This window comes from Amblyraja radiata, chromosome 23 (genome assembly GCF_010909765.2).
Source record: "Amblyraja radiata isolate CabotCenter1 chromosome 23, sAmbRad1.1.pri, whole genome shotgun sequence".
Classification (NCBI taxonomy): Eukaryota; Metazoa; Chordata; class Chondrichthyes; order Rajiformes; family Rajidae; genus Amblyraja; species Amblyraja radiata.
In genome coordinates, this window is record NC_045978.1 from 29,480,562 (window position 1) to 29,502,665 (window position 22,104).

The following is a 22,104-nucleotide window of genomic DNA, read 5'->3' on the forward strand; positions in this document are numbered from 1 at the left end:
CACATGTTCTGGCACTGACTGAGGAAGATAGACACAAAAAGCTGGAGTAACTCAGCGGGTTAGATAGCATCTCTGGAGAAAATGTGACGTTTCGGGTCGAGACCCTTCTCCAGACAGAGAATGGGTCCAGCGTGGGGAAGAGTGTTGGCAGCAAAGATTATAGATCTTTAACCTTTGGTTGGCAGAGCCGGTCTGGCCAAAGTTCATAGAGGAGCCTCTATGATCTTTGGGTCTGGCAGCCAGCCTGCATGACACTGATTGAGGAAGTGCAGGCTGGCGGAGGCGAGCTGAAATCTCGCGAGAGGCGGCGTGCGTGCGTGCGTGCATCTGACCAAAGATCTTATAGCGGAGCTCTGCTATAAGATCTTTGCGTCTGACAGCCGCGCCGTTTGTTGTGGCTCGGGTGGGTGACGACGGCGGTTGGTTGGCGGCTGGGCCCGGGGAGCGGCCGCGGTGAGTAGCGAGCAAAGCCCGCACCCCTCACTTACTCACTACCCGGCGTCAAACTATCTTTAACAAGCCTCGTGCCTTCCCCGTCTCCCCACTGCCTCCACGCACCCCAAACAATAAGCCATTTTAAAGCGGGTCAAGGGGCCGGGAAAAGGAGAGAGAAAAACAAATCGGAGCGCCGATGTTGATTGTGAGGCGACGGTTGGTGAGGTTGGAGCTCGAGCTGTGTCGGCGGGCGGGCGGGCGCGCACGCGCGGACTGTCCACCTCCCCCTCCCTGACGTCCCGCCTCTAACCCCCTTTCCTATTGGCTTCACGACGTCACAGGACCTCGCCAATGCCCCTTACACGCGCACGTCGATAGGGCCACGCCGCTGTCACTCAGCCGGGGTGGTTGCGTTTCCGCCTCGGTGCTGCTTTTGAGCCCTAGACAACTTGACGTTGAGTGTATTATCCGCTCAGAGGGCGAATGAGCTGCGGGTAGTTTCTTCTTTTTTTTTTTTTTTTTTTTTAAAGAAAAACAATTTAAAATCATTTTTGTTTTGTAGGCATCCCGTGGTTTCCTATGAGCCGAAGCCAGCAGGTAATCCAACAAAAACGAATGGACGCTGTCAGGTGGTGTTTTATTTGTGCCAAATGATCAGCTGTACTGCACATTGCCGGAGAGACGAGCTGTGTACATGTAAAGTATGTGTATGTGCGCGCACTTTTCCATAGAAGGGGACGTCAGTATTCGTCCTTGACTAACTCTGCGACAGGCCTTCATCACTTGAATGCTGGACGCCCAATTGCGGAATTAGGCGCAGCAATCGACACTTTTAAGATTTGTTTCACCCCACTTAACAGGGTGAAATCTCGGCTGGTTGTTCGTTGGACATGGCATAAGATGACACTCGATGTATGTTTATTTTCGTTCGGTTACTAAAAGTTTACTGCACTTGCAATTGTGTAGTCTATCGAAGTGCCTATTATTGAACGAAGTTCTCAGCTAACGCGACTTAATCTCTGTCTCCAAGCAGTGTTGTCTTTTCCTGGTTATATTTCTTGATGGGTTTTGCGTGGTCAACTGAAATCAAATCTTTAAAAGTCTGCACGGATCATAACAGTTCCCTTTCCATCTCCCTCATTTTTATTACACACTGCATCACTTTACAATAATGTAATTTAAACTCCTAAGTAGTAACAGTCATGTACAATAAATTGAAATTTTACAGTTGAAAACACTTCTTAAATACCTCCTCACTTGATTGTAATTTAAAAAATTGAAAAAACCGTTTCACAAAATTAAGTAGGGGCTATTTCTTTACTAGATAGGCCATTATGCAATTGTTGTTTCTAGCAGACTGACAAACTTGTAATTTAATGGTTTGAGTTCCAAAATGTTGCACGGGCAGAATACCCTTTTAATCTGAATAACTGATTGGAAAGAGAAGAATTGCAATTAGTACATTGGGATATTTGTTCAAATAAACCTAACAAATGAGATCTTAATAGATTCATTACTGTCTGGTGCACATCATTAAATATCTTGCAAGCATCTTTCAATGTACCTGTCAAAATAATGCATCCAAAATGATACCCAAATGAGGGTAGGGAATATTTGACTTAAATATTCACATAACTTTTTAAACATCTCGTAAGAGGGTGAAGGAGGGCAACATTGGGCAATAGTATCAAAGTATGCTCACAATGTAATGGCAGATGTGAAGCTATAAAATGAGTCCCAGCCTCAACTACCTCTTCTGGCAGCTTGTTCCATACACCCACCACCTCTTGTGTGGAAAAAGTTACCCTTCGGATTCCTATTAAATCTTTTCCCCTTCACCTTGAACCTTTGTCCTCTGGCCCTCGGTTTCCCTACTTTGGGCAAGAGACTGTGCATCTACCTGATCTATTCCTCTCATGATTTTGTACACCTCTATCAGATCACCTCTCATCCTCCTGCGCTCCATGGAATAGAGACCCAGCCTACTCGACCTCTACCTATATCTAGTCCCAACAATATCCTCCTAAATCTTTTTTGAACCCTTTTAAGCTTGGTAATATTTTTCCTATAGCATGGTGCCCAGAACAACACCAAATGCATCTCACCAACATCTTTTACAACTGCAACATGACCTCCCAACTTCTATACTCAATAATTCCTTAAATTCTTAAGGGGTTGGACAGGCTAGATGCAGGAATATTATTCCAGATGTTGGAGAAGTCCAGAACTAGGGGTCACAGTTTAAGGATAAGAGGGAAGTCTTTTAGGACCGAGATGAGAAAATCATTTTTTACACAGTGAGTGGTGAATCTGTGGAATTCTCTGCCACAGAAGGTAGTTGAGGCCAGTTCATTGGTTATATTTAAGAGGGAGTTAGATGTGGCCCTTGTGGCTAAAGGGATCAGGGGGTATGGAGAGAAGGCAGGGATGGGATACTGAGTTGGGTGATCAGTCATGATCATATTGAATGGTGGTGCAGGCTCGAAGGGCCGAATGGCCTACTCCTGCACCTATTTTCTATGTTTACTCTGACTGATGAAAAGCCTTTTTGACCACCTTATTCACCTGTGATTCGACCTTCAAGAAAGAACCATTCACCAGTACTCCTAGATCCCTCTGCTCTACAACGCTACCCAGAGACCTACCATTTACTGTGTAGGTCCTGCCATTTTTCGACATCCCAAAATGCAACACCTCGCACTTCTCAAAGTTCACATGGAATCAAAGTAAACAAATGGAATAGGAAATAATACATTAGTTTTATTTTTGTATAAGCGGTTTGATGTAATAGAAAGAAGGTGTATTGAAATTTTATAAAACTGGGGAGACATTTGAGAACGTTGGTGTTAGTTGATGAACTTAAGGAAGGATATACTTAAATTGCTTCAAAGGAAGTTCATCAGATTGATTGCTGGAGTAAGAGAACTTTTTTGGGAATAACATTTATAGAATATAAAATTCTATAAAATGTATTGAATAGACACATTGTTCTGGTTTTGAAGAAATGAGAAACAGATAATATTGACAGTGACAGGCTATTTACCCATCTGTACAGTAATTAACTAATAGCTATTGTTTAAGAATATGTTCCGTCCTTTAAGGCTCTGAAAAAGGTAACTTTCTTTATTTAGATGGTTATGACACGTCAGTGATGGCCAGTGATAGAATAAGAGAATTTGGAGATAAAATGGGAAAGTGAATTTGATGTAAAAGTTCAGCCATGATTTAGTTGAAGGCTTTGAGACTATCTTACTCCAATTTCTAATTTTGCTTTTGTTTTTATTAACCAAAAACATAATCCATGAACAGCAGGTAACAACAGTACAGTGCATAGCGTATTGTCTCACAACTTCAGACCTGGGTTTGATCCTGACCTTGGGTGTTATCTGATGACGTTTGCACATTCTTCCTGTGCTGTGTGTCTTTCCCTCGGATTTCTTCCCACATATCAGAAGTGTGCTAGGTGAGAGGTTAATTGGTTGCTGTAAATTGCCCTCTATATAGATTAGCAGGGAAGAGGCATGATGAGAATGAAGATGTGAGAAGGTGGGGGAGTGATTACTTTTAGTAATGGTGCAGAAGGGTACTCAATGGCGAGTGCAAGCATGCGGCCTGCCTCTGTGCCGAATGATTATCTATCTATGATCAGTATCACAAGAATAAGTTATTAATTTAAAACAAATTTTAGCGGGTGTAGACATTTTGGAGAAATGTGCCAACAAGTGTTAGTTGAAATTGAACGCAGAAAGTTGTGAACTGATACATCTGATGTAAACAAAATCATCTTCACGATCAGCGGTAAGGTTTGAGGGTAGCTTGCTTTTACTGCCATTCTTTGAGTTCTGAGGTGGTTGATGGGATTGAAATTCTGCCACATGTGGGGTAGGTTGTATTTGATATGGGTTAGTGAGTAGATTGTTCAGGATGTTTTGGGTTTCTTCCAGTGTTTGCACATGATCTCTGCTTGGCTCCTGTCATAGAAGCTTGAGATGCTCATTGCCTTCCTGGATATTAATTTTGAATAGGCATGAACCCGAATTTCCATGAATTGGTGAGGGTTAACTTTTTTTTCAAGGAGACGAGGAAGTCCTTCTGTCTGGTGCTGATACATCCATTATACATTTCAATTTATAAAAATGATTGGGAAGAAGGCAACGAGGATGTATTTTTTGGTAATCCGAAGTAACTTGGGAAAATAAATTCTGAAGAGAATACAGGAAGGTATTGTGAGTGAGTAAAGATCTGACAAATAACATAAAGCGTTGGGAAAGTTTGATGATATCTATTTTGGCAAATAAAAAGGAAACTTTCTTTGTGATCTGGTATTTTAGTAGGCAAGTATTTAGGAAAGCCAAAATGTTATTGGTTATTGCTGGTGGAATTGAATATGAAAGTAGTGAGGTTTTGTTTCAGTTATTTAGAGCATCCACAAGATGACAATTTGAGTACTGTGTTCAATGTTGTTCTCCCTATTTAAGGATGGAAATACATTGGAAGTCAGTTTAGAGTCTAATACCTGAAATGGACAAGTTTTGTGAGGAATGTGGTAGAGACTAGATTTGTAAAGGCTAGAATTTAGAACTTAACTGATCCTGAAGGGTCTTCACAGTGAGGATGGAAAAGGGATGTTACCTCATGGGAGCATCTAGAACTAGATTTCATCCATTTAAACCTGATATGAGACATTTTCGTTTTGAGGTTGAGTCTTTTGAAATTCTCTTCAGTAAATATCATGAAAACAGCCTTTCGCTGAAGGCTGAGTTAGACATTTTTTGTAAAGTTATTGTTGATATATGCCATTGAGGAGCTGAAGTTACAGTCTGAACAGCCCTGATCTTATAAATAGCAGCGCAGGTTTTAGGGGACCAACTGACTTATTCCTGCAACAAATGTGTATCCTCCTGGAAATCTCGCTATGATACAGCCGAGGAAAATTGCTTTTACCCTGGAGTTGGGTGTCAGGCATGCAGGTGGCATGGCATGTCTACAGGAGCTAGTTGAGTGCGATCAAACTCTCCCTTTTGGGATATTTATTCAGCCAATGGTTTTGTAAGATTCTGTGGAGACAACATTGGTGGTATTTTTTCATCGCTTTGAGGTCTCTACTGTAAGGTGTTCAGATAAGGTATCTAGAGTGTATAGGAGGGTGGGGATCACTGCTGCTTCGAACTCCATAAACTTGTTTGTGTTTGGCCTTTTGGTCCTTACATTCTCCTTCCCTTAGCAGGAGTCAGCTATTTAGCTGACTCACTGTAGGTGGTGACATCTGCCTTTGCTGAGAGTAGATATGGGAAGTGATCATCTTTTTCTACGATCATCTTGTGGATCTTCAATTTTGGAGAACAGTATTGTGCAATTAATTATTTTGATTATGTAATGACTTGCCTGAAGATGATGGAAGCAGTTGGATGGAAACATTTGCAGCATTATGGGGAAGGAGCAGGCAATAGGCTAACATGTTTGTGTTGCACATGTTCTTATACATTTATGTGAACAGAATGAAACAAAAATGTTTCTAAATAAGCAAACCTCTTAAATTTACTTAATCACCCTAGCATTTTTCAGTCCAATTCACAGTATGACGCTTGAGTTGTAAATTTGGCTAGTTTGGATATTTCTACTACTGTAGAGATTTGATTGTAGAATTTATAAGATAGATATCATGTGAATTGAATAGGAAGTCACATGTCCTAGATGTAATGAATTAAAGTGGAGATACAAGAGACTGCACATGCTGGAATCTAGAGAAAAAAAACAGTGCTGAAGGAACTCAGCAGATCAGATAGCCTATGTGGAGGTAAGTGGATAGATGACTTTTCGGGTTTGGAGAAAAGGGTCCCTTCCTGAAATGTGGTTTGTTCACTTTCCTCCACTAATGCTGTCTGACTTGCTGCAGGAATTTGTGTTTTGCTATGAACTTAGAGATAGTATTTGCAATTGTCTAATTAGGCACATTCTCTTCTTTAGAACCAAACACTGGAGAGGGTGCAGAGGAGATTCTCCAAAATGTTGCCTGGATTGGAGAGTTTTAGTTATATGGAGAGATTGGATAGACTAGATTTATTTCTCTGGCATAAAGAAGACAAGGGGTGATTTGACAGAGGTGTATAAAATTATAAGATGCAAACATAGTCAGAATCTCTTTACCATGGTGGGGATATTAAAAAAAAAAAAAAAAAAGGGCATAGGTTTAAGGGAGGAAGAAGGTTTAAAGAATATCAGAGGGGAAAGATTTTCACAGGCTGAGTTTGATATTTACAGTATGCTGCCAGAGGAGGTGATAGTGGAGGCCGATATAATCACAACGTTTGATGGATCTGTAATACTCCGTGTACTTAACTATTACATGTAGACCTTGTGAAACTTCTGTGCTTTTATATTTTTAAGGATCCATTATCTTTTTAACCACCTTGACCAGTTCTGCAACATGTAAGAATCTGCAACATGTAAGAATCTGTGGACCCATCCAGCTTGCCTTGTTTCTGTATACTATTTACAGTATGCAATTTTTTAATGCTGAGAAGAAAACGGATTGCTCACTTGCTGTACCTATTCCAATGGGTTTTATTGCAAGTAGTTGAGATACTATGCCTGTTTTATGTAAACTTCTGTCCTTCCCAGCTCTACCTTCCAGGTGAAATTGCAGTTTGTTTGCAACTGACAATGTGGCCTGCCCTGCATTTGAATCAGCCATGTTTCAGAAAATCTAATTTGTTGAAAATGTAGGACAGGTAAACGTGGCTAGGGCAGGCAATTTGCTTTTAACAATGCCTTCCTTTTTAGTGAATTATTTAAAGCATTCTTTTGTCCTATTATGTGCAGGAAAGAACTGCAGATGCTGGTTTAAATCAAAGGTCTGAAGAAGGGTCTCGATCCGAAATGTCACCCATTCCTTCTCTCCAGAGATGCTGCCTGTTCCGCTGAGTTACTCCAGCATTTTGTGTCTACCTTTTGTCCTATTAGGTTTACTTGATCTGAACTTCGTAATGGAACTGAGTATGTGTTAGGTTGGCTTTGAAAAGTCCTTAGAATCTTGTTGGTTTAGGGTAGAACTGGCCCTTTATAAATCACTGATCCTCAAGATTTTCTATGTGAACTACTTAAGAAAGACCTACACAGTTACAACTTAGCATGACAAAAGTGGATCCTGCAAACTGGGTCTAGCAGCTGCACAGTGTGGATGGGATTTTGGATGGTGTTGATTGGGACCTGAATCAAAAAAAATAGTCCAACCTTGAGCTCAGACTAGGTTTAATTTATGCTTGGACAAACCTCTAATTAGGTACCCCTCCTCAAATTTTCCAGTGTGAGGTGTAAGAGTATGCCCATGGATGTGTCTACTAAGACTATTCAGCACAACGTTCTTGCTATTGGACTAAAATCCTGCTCTAGCAGGTCTGTGTGATTGCTGTTGTCAAATGCTCACTCCAGGTTGAACGGGTGCTGGCAGACGCATCTTCTACTCCTTATCTTCAGCCCCAAGAGACTGCAGAAAAATAAAAATAAATCACTATTTTCTCCCACACCCCCAACCCCTCCAGCATCCCACTTTCTTTCTTTATGGATTATGTACCTTCAGTTGCTCCACCTTAATCACATTCATTTTGATTGTAAAATTTTTCGTTTAGCCTTTCTCAAGCCTATTCAGAACCTTAACCATAGATCCCTTACTACCACATTTTCTACTTTCTCATTTTTACACACCACTGCAAAGTTGTAGTAACATTCCCTGGATCCTCGTCTATGTTTTGTAGCTTCAATGTTCAATAGATCTCTTTCTGAAAGATATATTTCCTTGTAAATGTGGAGGTGCTACACTTGCCTGTTTACCTTCCTACGGCTCCAAGGTAAAATTGATTTCAAGTTGGTACGCTGTATCTGCTGTTGATACAGCAGTCTCCTTGCATCTTGACCAGTTGAGATTAAATGATTACACAGTCCCTGTGCAGATCACTGTCTCGGCCCGAAACGTCGCCTATTTCCTTCTCCATAGATGCTGCCTCACCCGCTGAGTTTCTCCAGCATTTTTGTGTACCTTCGATTTTCCAGCATCTGCAGTTCCTTTTTAAACAAACTGTTCATGGCAAACGTAAACGCATCTTCTTCATACCATGAGGTATTTTTGAGCCGTGTGAACTTGCAATAAATTAGTTTTGGCTTATTATTATCACTTGTACCAAGGTACAAACAAAATCTGCGTGTAGGAAGGAACTTCAGATACTGGTTTAAACCGAAGATAAAGAACTAGAGTAACTCAGCGGGACAGGCAGCATTTCTGGAGAGAAGGAATGGGTGACGTTTTGAATCAAGACCCTCCAGAAATCTGCGTGCTATTCAGTCAAATATTACCATACATGCGTGCCATCAAACCCCATTAAACAAGTCCAAGTAGTGCAACAAGAAAAATAACCATAGTGCAGTATATAGTATAACAGTATTAGAAAGTAAACATTAAAAGAAAGTGCAAGAGCCACATTGAGGTAGATTGGGACAACACACTTAGTTTGAGAAGTCTGGTAACAGTGGTGAAGAAGCTGTTTATGAATCTGATGGTACTCACTTTCCAGCTTTTGTACCTTCTGCCCAATGAGAGAGGGAATGACCTGGGTGCCAGTATAGCTTTTCATGTATCTACTACCCTTTGTGTGCTCGTTCCATGTATCTTGTTCCAAATATGCTTGTGGTATGTATTCACCATCCTCTGAATAGAAAATCTATTCCCTCAAGTCTTAGACGCTCATATTATGGGAAAAAGACATGACTGTCCATCCTATTTATGCCTTTCATTATTTTCTAAACCTCTACAATGTCACTCTTTGTCCTCCTTTGCTCCAGGAAAAACAGTCCCATCCTGTCCAATCCCTTTTTATAATTTAAGCCCTGTCCAGGCAACATTCCTGCGAATCTTTTCTGTACCCTCTCCAGCTTAATCACATCCTGGTGACCAGAATTCTCCAACCATGGCACATAATTCTCCAACTGTGGCCAAAGCAGTGATTTGCATGACTGTAATTTGATGACCCAACTCCTGCAATCAAAGGCTCGTCTGATGAAGGCAAGCATAGCACACGCCTTTTCACCACTGTTTCTACCTGTGCTGTCGCTTTTAGGGAACTATGTAAATGTACCCAAGGTCTCGCAGTTCAAAAACAATTCCCGAGGGGCCCAACCACTCACTATATATGTCCTTCCCAACATGAACTTTGCAGTTTTACAAGTTAAATTCCATCAGGTGTTCTGGTACCCATTTCCCCAGTTGATCTGCATCCTGCTGAAATCTTGGACAACCATTTTCATTGTCCATTGAATCACCAATTTTTTGTTTTCATCTAAAAACTTAGTAAACATGACACCTACATTATCTTCCAAATCATTAATCTATAAGAACACTGAAGGACCCAGTACCAATAAATACAGCACACCACTTTCACAGGTCTCAATTTTGGAAAAACAACCTTCCAGTAACACCCTTTGCCTCCTATTATTAAGCCATTTTTGTATCCAATTTGTTGTCTCTGGAATTCTAATCTTCTGGATTAGCCTACCAGGTGGGATATTGTCAAAGGTTTTGCTAAAGTCAATGTAGACAATGTCCACAGCCCCGCCCTCATCAATCTTTTGATCAACTCATTACAAAAAACATCAAATTTGTAATGTCTTGATGCCTTGCCCTTTATGCAGACAGGAACATGCTGGCCTTTACTCTACCTATCTCAGTTTAAAAACCTTGCATTTGCGAGACACCCCTTTGCTTGCAAATAGTTTCTCCCAATCAATCATTATGAGTTACTGTCTAATGTCACCAAATCAGCCATACTTATTTAGGCCTTTAACATCATATCTTTTTCCATTAATATCTTAAAACTAATAGCATTATGAACTAATTTAACTGATAACTGATGAAGAAAATAATAGAAGTGCTCTAATTGACTTCCCTCGAGAAAAAAACTAATCTAATTATTCCTCCTAACAAGGTTGTATATTTTTGACTGAATTGGGTCTGCTACGCTTTCCATGATGGGATTCCACATTTGTTGTTTTTGGTACTTTCAATGAAAATCATTACTTCATTGAGTTAAATTTCTGCCTTTTTCTTCATTAAAATACCAAAAATTGCATTTTTACCAAACTTCCCAATTTGAATTCTTGCAACAAAAAAAAACATGAAATGATATGATGGGCCCAATTAGCATATTTGTCCATGCCTGAGAATCGTGCTCTGCCATCTACTTGCTTCTCACAATTAATGTGCCAAATTTGTATAGATTTTTTAATGATATTGCTACCAATTTTGCAACTGATGTGTTTTGTCAATTTCAGCTTTCCAAGTTTATATTTCTCTAAAATCTTGAGAATATGATACAGTAAACCCTTTATAGCAGAGCTCTTTATAGTGGATTTCTGTTACAGCGGACTGATTTACCGAACTCTCCCTGCTGCGCCTGCTGCCCGGCGTGGTGGTGACTTTCCTACAACAGTGGTCGTACTGGCTTACAGTTTCCAGAATTTTCTTTGCAGCCCTTCTTAAGAAATTAGCCACCCTCCAACCTTCCATTCATGTCTAATGATGATTCATAGATCTCAGTCAGGACTCCGGCAATTTATTTCCCAGATTCCCACACTTCCCTTGGACATATCCAATCAGGTCTGGGTGAATTTACCGACTTTCTTTCATAAGTTTTAAGACAGCCAACGCCTCCTCGACTGTAATACAGATTACCCTCAAGATATCGTCATTAACTTTCCCAAGCTCCCTATTCTTCATGTCTTTCTCCATAATAACAAAGGGAAATATTTATCAAGGACCATGTCCATCTCCAGCAGCTCCTCACATAGATGACCACTTTGTGTTTGGAGAAGCCCTATTCTCGCTCTAGTTACCCTTTCCGATTCCAGATTCAGGGACCCGAATCCAGGATTCTACCCAGCTGTTATCAGGCAACTGAACCATTCTCTCACTAGTTAAAGTGTGGTCCTGACCTGCCATCTATCTCAATGAAGACCTCTGAACTATAAGACTTTATCTTGCACTAAACATTGTACCCGTATTCTACAGGGGGTGGGGGGGGGGGGGGGGGGGGGGGGGGGGGGGGGGGGTGAGGGGGGGAGGGGGGGGGGGGTGAGGGGGGAATGGTATCCGTTATTGACAATCGTCCGCTATAACCGAATAAGGTATTATAATTGTATAAGTAGTAGAAAGAAACAACTGTAATTGCTGACTAATACACAAAAGGACAGTAAGTGCTGGAGTAACTCAGCAGGTTAGGCAGCATCTCCAGAGAACATGGATAGGTGTTGTTTTGGTTCGGGACCCTTCTGCAGACCCTTGGTAAGGAACTGGGCTTGGAATCCAAACGATTTGATGGCCCTGGCCTACAGAGAGGCGACATCGGTGGAGTCAATGGTTGCAGCCCGTGGGCTGCCGCATTGCAGGCTGGGGTCGGTGGTGGCAGTGGAAGCGATGCCAGTAGTGCTGATGGCGGCCTGAGAGTGGCCAGCGTCGGAGTAGTGTCTGTAGCGGTGTCAGGACCGGCGGCAGAAGCGTGCAAGCAGCCAGAGTGATGGTGGTGGAGACTGCGGCAATGGGCGCAGCTTGGGAGTGGTGGCAGCGGCAATGGTTGTGACAGCAGGCTGGGCCTGGGAGTGGTCAGGAAGGCGGTGGCAGCAACAGCACCAGGCACTGCATGCCTGGAGGCCAGTGACTAGTGGTGTGCCTCTGGTCGGTGCTGGGCCCATTGCTGTTTGTTATCTTTATCAGTGATTTGGATTCGAATGCACAACACATGATGACTAAGTTTGCAGATTATACTAAAATAGATGGTATTGTACACTGAAGATGATTATCAAGAATTACAATGGAATCTTGATCAGTTAGGCCATTGACAAATGAAGTTTAACTCAGATAAGTGTGAGCTATCATATTTCGACAAATCAAACCAGGGCCAGAATTTCACAATGAATGATAGAACTCTAGGGAGTGTTTTAGAGCAGAGGGATCAAGGAATGCAAGGACATAGTTCCCCAAAAGTGGCATTGCAGGTAGATAGGGTGGTGAGAACGGCTTTTGGTGCATTGGCCTTCATCAGTTAGGGAACTGAGTAGTTGGGATGTTATGATACAGTTGTACAAGATGTGATGTGGCTGCATTTGGAGCATATTGTCAGATTTAGTTAACTTACTATAAGAAAGATGACATTAATCCGGAAAGAATGCTGAGATGATTTACGAGAATGTTGCCATGACTTGGGGCTGAGCTATAGAGCAATTTGGCCAGGCTAGGACTTTATCACCTGGCTGAGATGATAAACCTTTATCACCATCAGGCTGCGGGTTGATCTTATAGAGCTGTATAAAATCATGAAGTGAACAGATATGGTGAATGCACAGTCCTTTTTCCCTACGATAGGGGAATCAGGAGCTAGGGGGCATAGGTTTAAGGTGAGAGGGGAAAGATTTAATAGGAACCTGAGTTGCAGCCTTTTCATAGAGAGGGTTGTGGGTATATTAAATGAACTGCCAAAGCAAGTAATTAAGGCAGGTACAATAATATTTGAAAGGCATTTGGACAGGTAAATAGATGGAAAAGTTTGAGAGGGATATGGGCCATGCATGTGCAAATAGGATAGCTTAGATGGGGCATATTGGTCGGCATGGATGAGTTAGGCTGAAGGCCTGCTTATGTTGTATGATTCTAAATGTTTGTGCCCTCTTATGATGACAGCTAACAGGGAATTTCTAATGCTTATTAATGTACTTGTCAGTGGTGGAGTTGCATGTTTCAATAAGGTGAGATCATTTACTCAATTACATTTTGTATTGGCAGTTTATGTTATATAAATTGCAATTACTACCAGGTCCATATAGTTACACTGGTCACACCTTCCACTTCCTTTCCTGATTCCCTAGTCTGCTCTGCCATTTTCACCAGTCAACCCCTTAACTGATTTTCCTTTTAATTGCAGGAGGTGCAACATCTATCCTTTCTTTTCCAAAGTTTAGGGACCCAAACTGTCTCTCCAGCTGAACCCATTATTGACTTGCACTTTTAATGTAGTGTAATGTGTTCGGTGTTCACGATGTGATCTCCTCCACACTGGAGAAATAAAAGGCAGATCGGGAGCTCACTTTGAGCACCTGCATTCAGTTCACTGGAGCAACCCGAAACTTTCTGTTGTCTGCCACTTTAATTCTCCACCTCACTCCCAGTCTGATCAAAATAGCTGTTGCCAGTTTTACTCTTGTAACTATCGCCATTAAAAGTTGAGAAGTAACAACTTGTCTTGGAACTGCTACATGTGAATAATCTACTCCTGGTAGGTGGAAGTTGGATGTACTATTTAAATTTGGCAACAATATAGGGACAGTGATGGCAATTCAGGATGCTGTTTTTGACACTGGGCCGTGGAGGTCATCGAGTCATGGTGTTAAAGCGCATGAAAACATGTCCTTTGGTCCACTAAAATGCTGGAGAAACTCAGCGGGTGAGGCAGCATCTATGGAGCGAAGGAATAGGTGATGTTTCGGGTCGAGACCCTTCTTCAGACTGATGTGGGGGTCAGGGGGGCGGGAAGAAGAAAGGAAGATGCGGAGACAGTGGGCTGTGGGAGAGCTGGGGAGGGGAAAGAGGGAGAAAGCAAGGACTACCTGAAATTGGAGAAATCAATGTTCATACCGCTGGGGTGTAGATTACCCAAGTGAAATATGAGGTGCTGCTCCTCCAATTTACGGTGGTCCTCACTCTGGCCATGGAGGAGGCCCAGAACAGAAAGGTCTGATTCGGAATGGGAGGGGGAGTTGAAGTGCTGAGCCACCGGGAGATCAGGTTGGTTATTGCGGACTGAGCGGAGGTGTTGGGCGAAGCGATTGCCAAGCCTAAACTTGGTCTCACCGATGTAGAGCAGCTGACACCTAGAGCAGCGGATGCAATAGATGAGATTGGAGGAGGTGCAGGTGAACCTCAGCTACACCTGCTTAGGTCCTTGGATGGAGTCAAGGGGGGAGGTAAAGCAACAAGTGTAGCATTTCCTGCGGTTGCATGGGAAAGTACCAGGGGAGGGGGTGGTTTTCGTGGGAAGGGACGAATTGACCAGGGAGTTACGGAGGGAACGCTCTCTGTGGAAAGCCGAAAGGGGAGGAGATAGGAAGATGTGGCCACAGTGGTGGGATCCCGTTGGAGGTGACGAAAAAGTCGGAGGATTATCTGTTGTATGTGACGGCTGGTAGGATGGAAGGTGACAAGGGGGACTCTGCCCTTGTTACGAGTGGGGGGATGGGGAGTGAGAGTAGAGTTACAGGGTATAGAAGTGACCCTGGTGAGATCCTCATCTATAGTCAAAGAGGGGAACCCCTGTTCTCTAAAGAATGAGGACATCTCCGATGTGCTGATTTGGAACACCTCATCCTGGGTGCAGATGCGGCATAGACGGAGGAATTGGGAGTAGGGAATAGAGTCCTTACCGGAAGCAGGGTGGGAAGAAGTGTAGTCCAGATAGCCGTGGGAGTCAGTGGGTTTGTAGTAGATGTCGGTCAGTAGTCAGTTACCTGCGATGGAGATAGTGAGGTCTAGAAACGGTAGGGAGATGTCGAAAATGGTCCAGGTGAATTTGAGTGCTGGATGGAAGTTAGTGGTGTAATGGATGAAGTTAGTGAGTTCTGCATGAGTGCATATGTGAATATTATCCAAGTTGTTTTTGCCTGCAGACATTGTTGATAGCATTGAACATTTTACCGATTTAGTAAACACTCCCTCTTATGGCATGATGAAGCAGCCATTGGTTTGGCTGAGAACACTTCCCTCAAAGTTCTGCAACCTTGTCCTGAGGCTGAGAGGATATCTTTGGGTTATGTATACCTAACACATTTGAGAAATTCCCCCCTTGATTCTCTATTGACAAATGTGTTGCGAGTCAGTCAAATCTTGCCTCAGTCATCCTTGGTTCATTTGTTGAATTTCTGCTCCTCTTTACATTGGTCAAGGCAGTGATGTGGTCTGGAGCAAATTTGTCAGGCCAAAACCCAAAATGTTCATCAATAAGCAGGTTGCTATTAAGTGATGCTTGGAAAATACTGTCGGCAAACTTTCCAATGCTAAATGGAAATTGGTGCTCTTGCACAGTGCTTGTCTGTATTTTTCATATTATTGTCTGTTGCACTGGAATAATTTGCATAGAAATATTGGCTACTTCTGGAGTACAAGTGTACAGCATAGCAGCTAAAATATTGTTGACTGCCATGGTCTTTGCTGGATAAAATAATCTCAGTTCCTTAATATCAATATGTCAATTAAATTGGCTAAAGACTGGCTTCTGACAGATTGGGGATCTTGGAAGGAGGTTAACGTGGCTCATGTATGGTACCTTTAGTTAAGGACTTTGCAAATACTGTATTTTGGTGGGGGTGGGAGGGATATAAAAAGGCACAATGTGCTGGAGTAACTCAGCGGGTCAGGCAGCATCTCTGGAGAACCTGGATAGGTGACTATTTGGGTCAGAACCCCTGTTCAGACTGATTGAAGAAGGTCGGAACAACCAATCTGAAGAAGGGTTCTAACCCAAAATGTCACTTATCCATGTTCTCTCGAGATGCGGCCTCACCTGCTGAGTTACTCCAGCACCTAGTTTATTTTATTGTAAATCAGAATTTTCATTTGCTTATTTCTGCAAATGACTTGGTTTTGGTGCTTAATTGCAAGGCCTTGCTGTAGTATAGATGGCAATGCCCATTGAGCCACCTTCAGCTGGTTGTTCTTTTATCCACTGGCAATCACAACTGGATATGGCAATGCTGCAGATTGTGCTCTGATTAATTTTTTGCAAAGTTGATTGACATTGACTGTTAAGTGTTGCTTTTGTTCTTTAAAACTCGTGTAGTTTATTTTTTTTTTGTTTCTCAGTTTCATAATGGCTTATTTGACTTACATTGGCACAAATTTGGTCCTCATGTTGATAAACAGTAATAAAAGTTTTCAAAGGTGATGGAAAGACTGGAGGAAAGACAAGGTACTGAGAGCTATTAAGGAGGCATTAAACACATCTGAGCAATTACAAGCACCTGTGAAGCCATCATGTTATTTAGGCAATTTAAACTCTGGATTCAACTTGCACCTTGTATCCAGGCTACTGTTTGGGGGTCTGTAGATAAGTCCCATTAGGGTATTTTAACCCTTGCAATTCCTTAGTTCTATCCATACTGACTCCACATCTCCTGTTTCAGTGTCACCCCTTGCAAAGGACTGAATTCCATTCCTCAACAACAGAGCTACCCCACCCCCTCTGCCAATCTGTCCGTCTTTTCGATAGGATGTATACCCTTGAATATTCAATTCCCAGCCCTGGACCTCTTGCAGCCATGTCTCTAATTCCCACAACATCATACTTGCCAATTTCTAACTGAGCCTCAAGCTTGTCCACTTTATTTCTTATACTTTGTGCATTCATTTACAACACTTTGACCAGTATTCACCTCCCCTCTCAGCCCCGACCTGGAGTTGGAGCTGGCCCGGATTCTCGGCTTGGGGCTGGGCAAGGGGGTGGGGGGAGGAGGTTGCTGCTGCCGTTAGCACTAGCAACTCCAGTGGGCGCCCGGCCTGCCCATGGCTGGCAGGAGTCCGTCCGCCGACTCTCCGACCAGGACGACTCCTGCAGCAACGGCTCCGAGTTGCCCGTCTTCGAGCAGGGCTGGAGGCGGCCCATCTTCAGCAGGATCTGGGTCGGACTGAGGGGGGGGGTGGAGGTCTGCCGGCCAACCCGGCGGGACCGGCAGAGCCGAGCTGGAACCAGCGGCTGCAAGTCCGGGGCCACCCCGCCAGCCCAGGGCCTCCCCCGGACACCTCCGGTTAGGGACGGGACACCGGGGAGGGGACGGGGACGGCCCAGCAGCAACTAAACAGCACCCGCTGTGAAGAAGAGCCGGGCCCGACCATGACCATGTACGAATCGCAAGCTTGCATACAATGCAGCACCACCGTTGCCGAGTGTTTACCGGGAGTGACCTATAATCTGGGCATGTGCAGTCGGAATACCGAACTCGCTTATACTGGAGAGATTTTGTGGAACGAGATTATTATTCAGGTTTCTACATCAATACACTGTTCTTAACAAAAGTATATCCATCATGTGAAACCTTACAAATAACAGATATAAATCAGATAACTTCAAGACTGAAAGTCAAATTTTTTTTTCATAACAGACAAATTTTCATCGTTTTTCCACCATTTTGGACATCAAAAATGTGACCTTAAAAAACTCTGCCACATTTAGTCATGAATATTTAATTCATAAATAAACTTCATATGGGCCCTCGTACATATACGTTTTGATAATGATCTAGGGACATATCTTCATCAACACCAGGAGAAAAATACAGTAACATGTCTGGTAGAGATGTCTGGTCTAGCAGAGATCCTGTAACGGTCGTTGTGCTTGGTGTCCATTGTCACAACGACCGTTATCGGGGTCGGTACCTCCGTAAGTTAAACTACGGAGGCTCCAAACCTCTACTGCTTTTCACAAACCCCAACGATGTATCCTATGGTAGTAGTGATTTTTGGGCAAGTTAATTATTTTTTTTATATTCACATTTAATATATCAAAAACATTGTGGCGTAAAAAATTGTGGTGTTTATGATATATTTTCCACCTTTTAAAAGACAATAAAAAAATTCTTTTCGGGCATAAATTGGTCATCAAATCTAAGAAACTGAGCAAATCTTCAATTTGGCAACACAAATTGTTTACCTTTCATATGGACCAAGTCGCTAACTTAATTCCTTCGTGTCAACCTCCGGAAGCTCCACAACGACCGTTATGGAGACATTTAACTTACTAAAAAATCATCCCAAATCAAATCTTGTGAGGAATCATCGGCCATCAATATAGCTCAAATCCATAAGGTAATGTACCGTTTAGATCACATTGGTGAAAATGTTTGTTTTTCGCTAATAATGTAACGTTAGTTTTCTGAGACACCAAACCTTTGAGTGTCCACCGCAACGTACATTTAGGTGTATGATCATGTAACGCTCGTTGCCATGTCCACTCAGATGGATGCAGTATTCTACTACATGATCAGGTGAATGAAGTGGAAACGGTGTTTGAAATTTTATTGTTCCTTGTGGTATTCATAAACATAGAAAGGAATAAAAAATACGTGCACTTACTGTGCCAACCAGGTCACTGGTGGACACCACGCGACAACCGTCACATATAACCATATAACCATATACAATTACAGCACGGAAACAGGCCATCTCGACCCTTCTAGTCCGTGCCGAACACATAATCTCCCCTAGTCCCATATACCTGCGCTCAGACCATAACCCTCCATTCCTTTCCCATCCATATAACTATCCAATTTATTTTTAAATGATAAAAACGAACCTGCCTCCACCACCTTCACTGAAAGCTCATTCCACACAGCTACCACTCTCTGAGTAAAGAAGTTCCCCCTCATGTTACCCCTAAACTTCAGTCCCTTAATTCTCAAGTCATGTCCCCTTGTTTGAATCTTCCCTACTCTCAGTGGGGAAAAGCTTTTCCACGTCAACTCTGTCTATCCCTCTCATCATTTTAAAAACCTCTATCAAGTCCCCCCTTAACCTTCTGCGCTCCAAAGAATAAAGCCCTAACTTGTTCAACCTTTCTCTGTAACTTAGTTGCTGAAACCCAGGCAACATTCTAGTAAATCTCCTCTGTACTCTCTCTATTTTGTTGACATCCTTCCTATAATTAGGCGACCAAAATTGTATTTGTGTATTCTGCTGCCATTTTCGGAAACTTGCCATCAATATGCTATCTTTTCTTATTTTTTGTTGCTACTATGTTAGTCATGAACCCAATAAAATGCTTGTCAACTTTTTTGAAGGAATTTGTAATTTGACCCCCTTTGTCACATTATTGTGTGCCAAGTATTGTAAAAAGACACATACAGGATTTTATAACTGAGAGAAACCCATGTAGCAACCAATGGTAAGGATAAGTTTGCTAAATGTCAATGCCATAACAGTTATGAATGAGTTAAAAAAAACTAGATTTTTGTAGAGAGAAATGCTGTATTTCAGTATGCTGAAGTAGTTTAAACCAATCCTTGCTGCTACCAAATGGACTGTTAATTTTTAAACTTGTCAAGGAAAAAATCATCAGTTACTGATATGTCATTCTTGCACATTAGAGTAGGAGTGATAATGTTTTTTAATTTCAATAATCTCTTGTTGAATTAATTTAACTTTCACTGTTTAACAGTTTACATATAAATGAGTTGATACATCAGAAATTGCAATGCAAACTTTTTTGCATAAATCTTTTGGAACAGTGTTGTGATGCCAACTTTCTAGCCTGACATTAATATCCTCTGTTAAGCACTTGAAATTATTATTTGGTTATTGTTACTTAGTTTCTCAATATTCCCCTAGATCCATCCTTAAACATTATTATATCCAAAATTCAGCACCAGACCCTAGTATAATTTAACCCAACGTTGATGATTCATATTTCTCATGCACTTTTACTCCTTCTCCCTCCACTTGTTCAAATTCTTCATGAAGACCACTTCTCTCCATTCTCCTCAATACCACTATTAATTTATTAAATGGTTTGTACAGATATCCATTTGACCTGCAGTCATGCAACAAGCAGAATAGCAGGGGGCATCAAGATATTAATGATGACTTTGAATTCATAATATGAATGCTATTTCAATTATGTAATTTTTGTGTGCATAATTCCTGCTTAATGTTTTAACTTTTCCGTGGTCAATTTGTCTATTCAACATGAATCTGGCTGGTATAGTCAGTATTTCAAGTCTAAGCCATGTTCCCACGTATCACTAAGTTTGGAATTCATGATATGCAGTATGCTTTGAACATCTTTAACCCTTCCCTTTGATGTGCACTTTCCTTCTTCACCACCACCTGGTCTGAAAACTTCTACTGGGTTGAATTCAATTATGGATATTTGTTTTCTTCTTTTCATCCCTTCCCAATGCTCTCTGCAGCGTAAAGCTAATTTGTTTTCTGTCTTTCTTAGTTTTAACGATGTGTCTTCAGCCTGAAATATTAGCCGTTTCCCTTCCACGGATGCTGACCCGCAGAGTGTCCCTATTTTTATTTAAACGTATTTTGTTCTGAATTCTTTGCAAATGTAGTGTGATCATGACTAAAATTGTTGCACGTTTATGCCCAATCCATAATAATAACTAATTTGATTGCATTTAGGATTGATTGTTTAATTTTGCCTTTGTATGCTTTGCTAACCTCTTACAGATGATTCCGATTTGACTGTTAATGAAAACTCTCCTGAGGGGCTCTGCGAACGCCAATGAACTGCCTTGCTTTGGTACTTAAAAAAAAATCAGATTGGAAAATGAAATAGTAATTTTTATGCCTTCATTGGGCAGGATCTGTTGTGGTCGTGTGCTATTTTCAGAAACAAATTGGATTTGCATGGCTTCTTTTAAAGACGCGTCTCATGATTGGTCGCAATTAGTAAACATATTTTTGAATATTGTTTGCTGTATATTGTGGGGAAATATAGCAAGGGGTTTGTATAGGGCAAGATCCCAGAGGCAACAACGAAATGAATGACCAAGTCAATTTTTATTGGTATAAATGTCAAGCAGCAGAATCTTATCAGTGTCTTCCATGTCGAATGTTAATAACTTGTATAATTTTACCTCAACTGTGGAATCCTTCACGATGGCATCGTATCACAAACACATTTTTGCACTAGATCCTAATACAATTACCCGTGGGATTGCTGATTATTACTTTGTCAGAGTCATCTGAAAAGTAGGGTTGGTCCCATGACTTGGAGGTAATTTAGCTTGCATTATGCTACTGATGCAGGATTGTAGTTTGTGTAATCTGGATGAACTTTTTAAATGTTTTGAGTTTGGATAGTAATTTAAATTTGAGCTTTTTAGCTTGCCAAGTAACATCATGACTTTAATTTTCTTTGTAATATGTTCAGATTACATTTGGGTGACAGGCAGGGTTTTAAGCTATTTTAATAGCATTCAAATACAGAAAATGACATTTTTGCTGGTTGGCCCACCCTATTGTGTATAACTTGCTTGTCTTCATGTAGAAAGTGGCACAACTTGTTAAACTGCATTCTAGGCCATTCTGGCAGAAGGATTTCATTTCCTTTTCAGATTCCATGACCTATCATTTAATTTTAATATTGCTGGTTAACAAAGTAATCTTCAAATTTGCCTTCTGTTGTAAATACAAATGTTGATTTGGAGATTTAGATGAAAGATAGATAAGCACCTGTATCCTTCACCATTCCAAATAAAATGGTGGGCATGGATATGTAAATGTTGAAGTATTTGGAAAGAATAATTTGCTTAAAAAGTGCCCTTTATACAGCTGCTCTGACAAAAGCAATATTACGGTTACCCTACCAACAATAAATAAACTATTTGGATTATGTTCTCAAGTTGCAGTCACCCAGGCTTGATTGCACACAGTTTGCTTCAGTTAAGGTTGCCAACAATGTATTCAAACAATAACGGATAAGTTCTGGGGTGAAATTATAAGCCTTACTGTATGATGCAGGTACCCAAAAGAAGCAAATGTTCTGTGAATGAAATTGTCTGCTGTGACTGTAGCATTCTTTGAAATTAGTTTAAATAGGAAAAATACAGTAACTGCCACATTTTTTTCATGAACAC

At 41.5% G+C, this 22,104-nt stretch overlaps 1 protein-coding gene across 5 annotated transcripts in view; it reads left to right on the top strand.

The window, feature by feature from the left end:
• The first annotated feature begins 368 nt into the window (after positions 1-368).
• The window catches only part of osbpl2 (oxysterol binding protein like 2), a 93,500-nt gene continuing 71,764 nt past the window's right edge, over positions 369-22,104 (top strand). For 2 of the 5 annotated variants that reach the window (XM_033041936.1, XM_033041939.1), the window contains exons 1-2: positions 369-453; positions 998-1,136. The gene's annotated coding sequence lies outside the window, so the exon portion shown is untranslated. Of the gene's footprint in view, positions 454-871; positions 1,137-22,104 lie in introns of those variants that run through there. The other 3 variants (XM_033041935.1, XM_033041938.1, XM_033041937.1) reach the window with 3 other exon arrangements.